The 12,055-nt window shown below is 40.1% G+C and overlaps 1 protein-coding gene across 6 annotated transcripts in view; it reads left to right on the top strand.

Moving 5' to 3' along the window:
- MCTP1 (multiple C2 and transmembrane domain containing 1) overlaps positions 1-12,055 on the top strand; it is a 275,168-nt gene that overhangs the window by 1,918 nt on the left and 261,195 nt on the right. The gene's annotated exons all lie outside the window — the stretch shown is intronic.

The raw sequence follows: 12,055 nt of genomic DNA, 5'->3' as shown, positions 1-12,055 counted from the left end.
CCATGGGTTGTTCTGGGGATAAGCCCCATGCTGAGTCCAAATTACTGTGTTTATCCCTTGTATAAATCAAGTTTGTAAATATTTTAGGCTGTTGCTTCTTGACCTGGGATTATTTTGATTTGTGTTTATGAAGTGGATGTTTCCCAGCAGTCATCAGTCCATTTCTCCCGCCACCCCAGCTCACAAAAATTCATCATGTATTTTGAGTATTATTGCTCAGGACTACAGGATATTCTTCTGTTTTAAAGACTGCTGCATCTAGCAAGTAATAGGTATGAAAAGGTGTGGGGTTTTTTTCAGTGTTGTTCTGCTGTTTAGCAAAGAAAAAGAACATTTATTTACAAAATATGTCAATTGTTATTTAGTTGTGTGGGTATTACGCTTGAACAAGGTACAGTTAAAACATTTGGAGAGAATACTGCTAATGAAAACAAAGTGGTACCCAAGCTTTCTAACACCTGTCTTTAATTAGCATGATTATGGCCAATTCCTCCAAGCAGCTTCTAGTATTAACTTGGGCTGTGCCTGCATACCAGAATTGCTATTTTTGGTACTAAATAAAGCTGGTTATGTCCCTTGTGTGTTGGTGGAGTTTGCAGAGCTGCTGATAATGATGTTTGTTTTGGTGGGATGATTTGAAACAGCTGTTCTGCTGTTCCGTAGTCAGCCCATCCTCTGCACTTCTCATCTCTAGAGGTATAACCTCGCTTAGGGTATTAAACCTTATTTAATTCACCAGCTTCATTGAGCTATGGGATAGTTGTGGAAATGAGACCCAGGCTACAAAGCACAGTTGGACTGTCTTAATTTGTGTGTGATGCTCTTCAGTGGTCTGTTACAGAGCAAGTACCTCCCACTGTGACCAGCAGGAGTTTCCAGTTCAATATGTCAGGAGTCAAGTCTTGCACACCTACGTGCTGCACCCCCAGAGCAATAAGGTCCCTGCATAACTTCAGTCATGGCATTTACACCCCTCTAAGGATTTGGGCCTACAAGTCTGGTAACGTGTGTTACGAATAATGTATATTTTTCAAATCCAAGTTTCACTTCAGCACAGAATTTCAGAGGTGTCCTGATTTTGATTGCCCAGTAGCCTCGCATGTCCAAAGGTCAAAAAGAATTCTATTAACTAACAGAATCACAAAAAATAAATTATCTAAAAGTAAAATGATGCTGTAATTACAGCTTGCTTTAAAGTGTATTTAAAATGTGATTGAAATACAGGGGCAATCAAATGCTGCCTCCTCTTGGATCAAGGATCCAGACAGTTGGAGTTTTCAGCAAATAATTACACAAAAAGACCTACTTGTTTTTTTACAGGAGATGGTGAGGAAAAGCGAAATCTCATGAGAAGTCAAATTTCTTTTGCTTTTAAACTGAAATAATACAGTTGTCATTAGAGAAAAGCAACACAGCTTACTGTGGTGGATGGGAAGACTGACAGTGCAAATTTCGCTCCTGTGTGGATTTACTCGTGGATTGTACTTTTTGACATAGACAAACTATTTCTATGATTTTAAAATAGTTTCATTAATAATATGATTCTATGATTTAAAAAAAATAATCTAAATTGAAGTACAATATAGTGGTATTGCATTGGGCATGGGTAACCCAGAAGAGGTCTAGTTTTCTCAGAATTGAATAAAACTTCTGTTACAGTGAATAGGATTATTATCTTGATTCCAGTAAAGGACAACACTCGAGAGAAGTCTTATGTGAAGAAAAACCCTTAAATTTGAGTACTAAATGGGAAGGAAGGACTAGGCAAGTTGTTGTCCCGCTGTGCTGAGCACTGAGGAGGCCAAACCTCAAATCCTGGGCGCAGTTCTGGGCCCCTCACACCAAGAAAGGCCTTGAGGTGCTGGAGCGAGTGGAGAGAAGGGAACGGAGCTGGTGAGGGGCTGGAGCACAAGTGTGATGGAGCGGCTGAGGGACCTGGGGGTTCAGCTGGAGAAAAGGAGCTGAGGGGAGACCTTCTGATCTCTGAACTGCCTGAAAGGAGCTTGGAGCCAGGGGGGTCGGGCTCTGCTCCCCAGGAACAAGCGCCAGGAGCAGAGAAAACGGCCTCAAGTTGCGCCAGGGGAGGTTGAGGTTGGATGTGGGAACAATTTCTTCCCCAAAGGGCTGTGGGGCATTGGAACAGGCTGCCCAGGGCAGTGCTGGAGTCACCAGCCCTGGAGGGCTGGACAGATGGAGATCAGGTTCTCAGGGACATGGGGCAGGGACAGGGGTGGGTGATTGTACTCAATGATCTCTACGGTCTTTTCCAACTACATCAGTTCTATGATTCTTAGGTTCTGATCTAGTTCTACTCTGAAGACTGATTGCTAGTCAAAGCTGTCCTTGAATATTTTTCGGGAGAGGAAGGCATCATAACTGCTGTATTTGTTGGCAAGAAACTTATACACTGTTGCTACCCTTTAAAAGGAAAATGGTTTATTAGGATGAAGAAATAAACATCATCCTTCTTCCGGCTTCCAAAGGCCATATGGCAGGCTTCCATGGCCAAACCTCTCCTAACCCCAGATGTGGCATCCAGTCACCTCCACACAGCTGAGAGCTGCAGGACTTGTCTTGCACCCTTGAGCAAGCGACCTGAGGGCGATGGAAAGCTCTTGGAGTGTTTCATGGGCAGGAGATGACAACATCCCTCCAGGAGCACTGCTGCTCCCCTTATAATTTGCATCTCCTCACCAGCTGGAGCTTGGCTGATTCATCAAGCTGAGTGAGTGGGCAGGTTCTTACCCACATCCCTCCCTGTCTGTCTCCAGTTCTGTGGTTATGAGGGTAAACAGGAGATGCAGGAGGGCTCCAGGCTCATTGCAGAGGGGCAGGGCTGGGGCTGCTGCTCCACTGCTGGAGGCACAGCCATAGGAAATGAAGCTTCATTAGTTTTGCTGCACACAGAACTATTTGCTTAATTAACAGGGTGTCCTTCAGACTTAGGTTTGTGGGTCTATAAGATAACAGTGGTCCAGGTTGCACAACACAAGATGATGCAAGAGAAAGGTGAGACAAGAAAAACTGGAGATATGTATTCAGATCATAGAATTGCAGAAGAGTGGCAGGACCTTCCCAGCTCCTCGTGTCCCATACCCTGCCATGACAGGGACATCTTCACCAGCTCAGGGTGCTCAGAGCCCCGTCCAGCCTGGCCTGGGATGTCTCAGGGATGGTTCATCCACCACCTCTCTGGGTACCTGGCACAGGCTCTCACCACCCTCAGGGCAACAATTTCTTCCTCATGTCCAGCCTAAATCTCCCTCCTTTAGTTTAAAACCAACACTCCTTGTCCTGTCACAACAGCCCCTGCTCTAAAGTCTGTCCCGTCTTTCTCATGGGTCCCTTTTAAGCACTGAAAGGTGCACTAAGGTGTCCCGGAGCTTCTCTTCTCCAGCTGAACACCCCAACTCTCTCACCTGTCCCCAGCAGAGCTGTTCCAGCCTCGGGTCATTCCCGGGGCTCCTCTGGCCCCTCTCCAGCAGCTCCATGTGTGTCCTGTGCTGAGGACCCAGAGCTGGACCAGCACTGCAGGGGGGTCTCGGCAGAGCAGAGGGACAGATACAGGGTCTCTCCCATTCTCTCAGTAATGTACGAGTGAGCTGTGGGACACACATGATGGATCTACAGATAAAGGGGTGTTTAGTGAGTTGGGTTGCATGAAGAGAGGTTGCACCTTCAGGGCAAGGAACATGGTGTTGTACTCACATGTCTTGGAAGGAGAAAGGGAAGAGTAGTGATGGAATAGGAGGCACGGGAAGCCTGAAGAGAGGAGAATTTTGCTTTTGGTGTGAGAGAGATGCAGAGCAAATGAAAACGTGACTGGCATACCATACACATTGTTCTACCTATGTCAGAATGAATGTGTATCTGGCTTGGAGCCACTGGAGTTGGTGAAGTTACACAAGGGGAAAAAGTTGGCTTCTTTGTTATAACTGGTGTATGTCACAGGTCACGTTTCAGTAATTGATCCAGCCAATGAAGGCAAAAGAACAAAATAAAGACAAAAGAGGCAGAAAATGTCAGTGAAAAGCTACACAGATAATGTCACCCAAGAGAATCTTAATTGCTACTTCAGATTTCTAAGAAACTGCACTGAGAAAGGTGAAGGTGGTGAGGAAAATCGAACACTTTTGTCTGTCAAGGATTACCTTTTCCCGAGATAATGCCAATACAAACCAAGAAGGGTTGGAGAAAGCTAATTTGCTCAGGCATCTGGAGCATGGTATGAGGGCTGTAGTGTTATGAGAATAAGAGGATGAAATTTTAGGAAACAGGAGAAAGCTTGCTTTTGGGGATCTGGTCTCTGATATGTAGGTAATAAGTAAATAAGAAAATGTTTAAGCTGGGTCAGAGTAGCGTGGGTGCTTGTCAAGAGATATTACATAGAAACAGCAGTAGTAAAAAGCTGCTGGTTAAATTCGTTCCTTTTCTAGAAAGCAGTTGCAGTCTCTCAAGGCTGTTTGTTTATCCAAAAGTTTAATTAGACATCTGATTTTTATCCAGGGATGTTCTGCATTGCCCTGTCTTGTCATTGTATTCATTTTTGATAAAAGGGTTAATCCTTCAGCAGCTTGAGATGCATTAATCTGTTTCTTACACTGTCAGCCTCTGACCAGTCCATCAACTTACAGTGTATTAATACAGTGCGTGTGTTACTGACATGAAAATCAAGAGATGGCACAACAGAATTGTATTTAATTGTATCTTGAATAACCTCTGCTTAATTAACTAAAGGCTGTCTCCAGAGTTTTCAGTGTGAGGTACACAATTTTTCAGAATTGGCCAGTTTGCATTTATCCTTATGTGAAACACTTAGATATTTTAAAGTGAACTAATAGCAGCTGTTGATTTATTGTTTATCCATGACCTCATTCAAGCTTTACTTTCTCTTTCTTTTTCCCCCCACCTTTTGTGATCATAGGGGTTTATAGTAAAATAATTGTGTTGAAAATAATAGGTGGTTGGTGGATAGGAATTGCAACAATCCTTGCACCGAAGGAACAAAAACCCACTTATTTTCTATCAAGTGACTCTGCTGTGAGGTGATTAATTTTCATTGTAGGGATTCTAGCTGGGTTTTGAGTGACTGTGTCAAAACTGTTTTACTTCAGTGTACTTCATGTGCATGTATTTCATAACATACTGAATTGTGTTGAATTTTTTAGGTGTAAAAAGATAAACACCTAAACATGGCTATAACATTAAACTTTTTTTTTTTTCTGAGGAATGCCAAAAAAATGTTCTTTCCCTCTTGTTGAAATGTTGGATGCAGAATTTTATTAGGCATATCAATGAGACATCATCAGTTACCGTATTGTTGCAAAAAGAACTTTATGACCAAAGCAGTTTTAAAACATCCAGCGTGTCATTCAGCACCCAGCTCTGTAGTTAGTTCTAATTTAGCTGATTTGTCTTGTGTTGTGGTGATAACATATTAATACACCCCACTGGTGTCTTTGTTTTTTCTCCTTGGATAAATTGCTGGTCTTTGGCAAGACAACTGGGAGCTCTGCATTAATCTGAAGACTAAACTTGGCTTTTCCTATCTAATCTTACTTTCGATCCCAGATCTCAGATATTATAAGTGCTATCTTCTAGGGAGTTTTAAAAGGTAACTATAATGTAAGACATGAACCTGTTAAGTTTAAAAAATAAATGTTGTCCTCTTCCCTTGTAGAATAAGGCAGAATTTCCCTAACCTTTTTCTGTGGTAGGCTTAGTTTGTCAAAACTACAAATTAGATCACCTCTAGTTTAGTGTGGATTTTTATTTGATGTAGAGTTTGTGTTCTGCTCAGAAAAACAGCAGTGCATGTTCCTTGTGTTTCTGTAATGCTGAACCAATGACAAACCTTAGCAAGTACACAATAAAATGATCCCTCTGAACTTCAGTATTGAAGTATTGTGGGGCAGCTGATCCATACCTTGCCACCAAGCCAGAGGTTTCCTGCTTCAAAGACTTAGAGCTGGGATAGATCATCACTGTCAAAAAAATCTAGTTTTGGAAGTTTTGAACTCTGCATTTGAGATACGGGATCTGGGGATAAAACTATTGCAGTACTGGGATATTTGTCAAGCCACCTGGTTACTTATGTTCTATCTGAGTGTCTCATGAAGAAGAAGAGTGTCTCACCAAATCAGATAATTAATAAAGATATTGAGCACTCTTTGCTCCTTCATGTTCTGCTTGTATGTTGCTGACATGCTTTCTGGTGTACAAATTTGACCAAATATTCAGATTATTGACCAAATAAAATTTGTAGTTTCAAATTCTTAAAAGATCCCAAGTGCTTAATTTACTCTCTAAAGAGAATTCCTTCTCTTAAGGAATTAACTATGTAAGTGACTAGATGGTGATAAGTATATATGAAAGCCCTAAAATTGATTCCTTTGCCTGTTCCAAACAGAACTGTTAACAGTGATTAACATGGAACCATGCAATGTAGAATAAAGGTTTTCTGGAAGGGTAGAATTTAACACCATGCTGAAATATCTATAGCAAAGTAGTGCTGAAAGGACTTGTATTTTTGTTATTCTTGTTGTATTATTTCCTTTCCTTCTTTTGTAGGCTATATCTACCACTGCAGGTTAACAGTGCTGTAAGGTAAATAGATAATTTTTGTCTCTGTAGTAATATACCCAGCTCTGCTTGTTTGTGCTTTTCTGTAGCCAGTGGAGCTGACATAATTTTGCATTTGTCTGAGAAGAGATTCAGTAGTAAGTCATTAACAGAGTGTATGATATGCTCCCTCCAAAAAAATTAGTCAATTTTCCAGGTGTGTAAGTGCAGTAACTTGACTTGTATTAGTAATTTGGCCATGGCCAATCATGAGTACATCATAGGAAGGGCTATGAGATACTTGTGGCCTTGGTCCAAATGGTTAGGTTTAGTTTTGCATGTTTGAGAAGATGGGAGAGACAGTAGCATCGTATACACCATAACATGTTTGGCCTTTGCATCAATACTTTCAGAGTACCATCCATTAAATTCTATTGCTTCTAGAGAAATGTAGTTTTTCAACTGGTTTCTAAAGAAAAGACTAAATATACATACTGTTTGTGTTAAAGTTTCCCTAAGGGAGTAATGATTTTGTGGTCTATTTGTGTTGCTCTGTCATCAAGTTTATCTGTGGATGGTCATACCAGTTTCTAGTCATTAGCACTGATAGCATCTGGTAATTACTTAGCATTTTATACTTAGAAATGAGGGTTTATATTTGAAGCACCCTTTTTCCATTTAAATGTGGTTGTTGCTCTGATATGTTTGAGACTTAGCATCACTAATGCTTAAAATAGAACTTCTGGCTGTTGTTGGATATTGTCCAGTGTTCGTGTTCTATACGTTCCCATTTCAGCAGGGAAAGCCTTGAACTGCTAAGTTGGGCAGCAGGTGGTATAGCGAGATACCAAACAATGGCTGCTGAATTCTTCAACAATTAATTAATTTTTGCTTGTGTACCCATGTCTTAATACTCCAGAAGACGTGGGCTACCACTACAGGGAAGCTGGAGATGGTGATCAAATGCTACCACAGAAAGATCCTGTCCCAGTGTTTGATGTCTCTAGTGGAGTTCTCATGACCTGAAGATGTGGGTTAAAAGAGCATGTTGGCAGGTTGTTTTCTCTGGGAACTCTGAACGCAACTCAAGTCCTGTCAGGAACAGTGTGGTCACAAGATGGGGGACAGAAGGTGGAATTCTTCACTTTATTAGGTTTTGAGATTATGTCACTGCGAAGCTGAAGATTTTTTGTTTCCCACTAAGTGGAGAAGTTCTAGAATTGATGACTGGTGTTTTAACTACCTCTTGTCAAAGGCATTGTGACCAATTTACCCCTCTTCTGCCACTTCCTCCTAACTCCTGCTTTACTGAGATAAATGTTGTTTTCTTGCTAACTTTGTGTAGCAAAAATAGTTTATATCTCTAGAACTGGAGATATATATATATATATATTTTTTTTTCTCTCCTCCCTTCCATAAATGTAGCAGAACATAATTCTGAGTTGAATTATAGACATGCTATTCTGATGATGTGTTTTTTCACAGGTGAAATGTACGCCATGAATGTTGGACAATGGTAATGGCCAGGTAATGGCATAGCAGAAACACATGTAGAGCTCTTGCTGTCAGTAGGAGGGGAACTTCAGCTATGGGGACAGATTTTGTTGAGCTGTCAAAATTTTGAAGTATCTGCAACACTTTCTCTGAATTGTCTCTTCGTAGTGACATTGGGAAGTGTGAACCTCTGTGAGCAGAATTTATTCCTTCCCTCAGTCTGTATTCTCTGTCATTCTTGGCTGTTTATTCTCTTAGATCTTTTAAAAATTATTTTTTAGTTCAAACCCTTCTTATTTTTCCCACTTCTGCATTACAACCTTCATACTAAGATCCCAAGTTCCTGCAAAAAATCCAGAGGTAGCAAGTGTGTACTTCTGAATGAAATACTGTATTTCAAACTTTGCTCAAATATGTGTAAATCTAATTCTTTATAGCCTTGTAATTCTCCTCTGTCTTCCCTCTTCTGTTTCTTCTATCTTCCCTCTTTGAAAGGGGAGGGAGGAAGTAAATTTCCTTCCAGAAGAACAATGCCAATTTAGTCAATTATTTAATTACTCATGTAACTACTAGCACTGTTAAGATGCTCTGTAAAACTCAATATCAAAACAGTTTTTAAAATGCTGCATTTTTCAAACTTTATCTCTCCTCCCTCACTCCTATTCTTGGGAAGCTCTGCAACTGTTTCTCAAGCAAATAATGTTTAGAACCGAGATGTGAAATGTGGTATCAGATGGATTAGATGTTTCTGGGGGAAAGCCTGAGTGCTGTTTTCCTGAGAAAGCTGGCTTTAGTCTGCTATGGGTAGGATGGTGTTGGTTTTTGATGTATTTATTCATCTAGAGTCATTCAGTTTGCCATCTCTGCTGTGTTTCTGATCAGGTGATCATGTTAAACAAAGATGAATAATCCTTTGAACGCTTGCAAACATTTGATGAACAAGATGAAACTGGTGTTCCTCACAGATTCTTTGTGCAATATATGCAATTAAGCCATCAGTAGCTTGCAATTAATGAATAATATCCATATTGGTTTCTCACCTTGTGCAGGCTGTTCTGCTTCATGCCTTTCATGTGTGCTGGTGAGACACTTTTTTACTCTTCTGATGTGAGTTATTAGATCAGCAGCTAGACTGCCCTGCAGCTAATGGTAAATATTTTATGGAGTTAAGTTTTACACAAATACCAAAATCTGTGTAGTACCAGAGGGCTGACAAGCGGGACACTTTTCTGTTGCATGTGTTTTGTTAGGATGGCTTGTGCTGCTCCTCATGTAATTACAAGAGAAGAACTATAGCTAATTCTTTTGTTGGTAGCTGTCAGTGAATTTCTCTTTCCATGCCTTTTCCACCCAGTTCTGGAGCCCAGAACAAAGCATGCAGTAGCGGTGACCAGCTGAAATAAGTTTGTCTGTGCTGTCAGACCCAACCCATGGGAAATGAGTTGAGACCTTTTCCAGAAACTGATTCTTGCCCAGTATGGACAGAACTTCACTTTCAGCTGTGGTGAAGCTCCTGTGTTTTGTCCAGAAAACATCAAGGAACTCTTGAATTCTTTCTTCTGTTCCTAAGTTTAGGACATTCTACCTATTAATTTGTGTTGTTTCAAGAAAATTCCACTGATGCTATCTGGCAAATGGCTTCAAATTCTTGGAGAGAAGGGACAAAACTCTTTGCAGCAGGAAAAAGTAAACACTAGCTTCCTATTGTTGTACTTCCTGGGTGGTGAATGGTCATCAAATTAAACTTTGCCCACAGCGGAGAGAGAGCCCGAATTCTGTGAGGCTTGATGAAAAGTAGGAAGAATTATTGAACTCTGTTACTTGAAGGTGAGACATGGAGCGTCTACTTTGCATTTTAAGGACATCCTTATGCTTACAATTAGAAGTTTCTTGCCCTCTTTGGCAGATAGTTTTTATATTCTGTTACAGTTTTAATAGCTCAGTTTTAAAATTTTGAACATTATTGACATTAGATGGTTGTTGTAATGTTCTGCATTATGGTATTTAGTATAGAATTCATATGAGAACTATTTTGTGTCACAAGAACTCACTTTTGCAATTTGGTTTTCTTCTATATTTTAGTGAAAATAACAGTAACAACATGTGGGAATCAGCTGGAGTCCAGGAAATGTGAAGGAACAAATTAATATTAATAATGTAACCCTTGCGTGATGCATAAAAATCCCTCTCTGAGTTATAAGAATCGTGAATTTTAATCTTTATAAGATTTATATCTAAGATTCAGCTAATAAATGTGGTTCAATATGCAGGGTAACAGTGAAACTTCTCATGCAATTTACATGCTAAGATTTATGCTACAGTATTTTCTGTGAGTTAGTGCAGAATAACAATGGAAATCATCTCATCATCTTGATATGCTGGAGATCTGCATTTCTGAAATAATCTACTGAATTAAGGGGTTTTCCTTTTAGAGTTTTATCTACACAGTGCTTGGAAAGTGTTACGATGTGGGGTTTGTTTGTTTTGTTTTGTTCTTTTTTCTTACCCCTGTTAGAGCAGTCAGATGCTTTGATTGCCTGGCTTTCAGAATAGAAACATGGTGGGTGAGTGCACGGTTCTGTGTGGGGAAGACACTGGGTGTGAGACTGTGGCCGTATTTGAGCATATAGCATGTTGTATATAGGATTCCAGATCATATGTTTGGTGTAAGTGACTTTAAAAGGTTAGTTTTGGTAGTTCCTCAGCTTTAGGGAGTGTTATCAGTCATCTAATCTGGAATTTCTGTATTTCGTGTTTCTCTTAGAGAGGTAGTGTTTCTTAGTCACCTAATGCAGAGGAACTGAGTTGCTTCCCTGTTTACAGGCACCTCCTTATGTTAATCGAGACTAGAGAAATGAAATAGGAATTGTCCTAAAAATTCTGATGTGATAGAAAAGGGCATGTCCGTAGCACCATGAATTATACCTCTTTCTGCTTTTCCCAGTAGACTCTACTTAGCACTATGTCAACATGCTGCCTTTGGTTCCAAATTCTTGCTTCTTTTGCTTTCTAATTTTCCTTAAAACTTGGGAGCTTAAAGAAAATTCTATTCATTTCCTGCGAGTATACAGTGCTAGAAAAATTGTGTCTAAAATAATAAATATACACAACTAGAGTTTTTAGGACACTGAAGGTTCAGCTGTCCCCTCCCCAAAGGGATGATATATTGAAGGACAACATGTACCTCAAGCCTCATTAAATAATTTTAGATGCTTAGAAGCCAAATATTAACCACAGCTCCACAGTTTCCTGCTCTTTCTGCTGGTGTTCGGTCGTGCTCTTCCTCCACTCAAACATGAATTTCAGGCCTATTTGTAGCAACATCTTGAATAATACAAGCTGTAGTTAGTCATGTATTGCCAGGAGCCTGTGTCAGTTGCAGAACTGCAGGATAATAATGAATTTACTTGATCTTACTAACTAGTGTTTTAAATATGCATACCATGGCATTGAAGACTTGCCGTGCTCTAGATAAACCTTCTACTACCATAACAAAACCAAAACAAAAGCATAAAAAAGAATGCTTTGAGATTATTTCTTCTTGTTTCTGCTTATACTTTTGTTTTGCTTTGCTGATGACCACAAATGGCAAAACTCAGGTGGTGCGTACATTTTATTATTTAGAAAATAACACCAGCACTGCCACTTAAGGGTTTATTGGCTGGTCAATGTGTTGCATATCTCAGATAAGAACTTTTGTCAAAATCCTGGTGTCAGTTGATTTGGTTATAGAAGGAAAAGCAGCTGCTTTAGCACGTAAGAATTTTCCAGTTTTTTCCAAATGATTAAAAATATCTAGATGAAAAGGAAGAACTTTCATTTGTCCTTACGTGGGGCAGTGCAGGGATGGGAGCAGGCAAGATGCTGCACACAGTGGTGTTTTGTTCACTTTTGGTGTAACAAGTGATGGAAAAACACAAAAGTGTTGATGTCACTTAACTGCAATTACCTATGGGCTGTTGTCTTTCTAAGCACAGAGATCGTGACATATTTATTTCCT

The sequence above is a fragment of the Columba livia genome, chromosome Z (genome assembly GCF_036013475.1).
Source record: "Columba livia isolate bColLiv1 breed racing homer chromosome Z, bColLiv1.pat.W.v2, whole genome shotgun sequence".
Lineage (NCBI taxonomy): Eukaryota > Metazoa > Chordata > Aves > Columbiformes > Columbidae > Columba > Columba livia.
The sequence above is the reverse complement of the archived record's forward strand: the minus strand, read 5'-3'. Positions and strand labels throughout refer to the sequence as shown.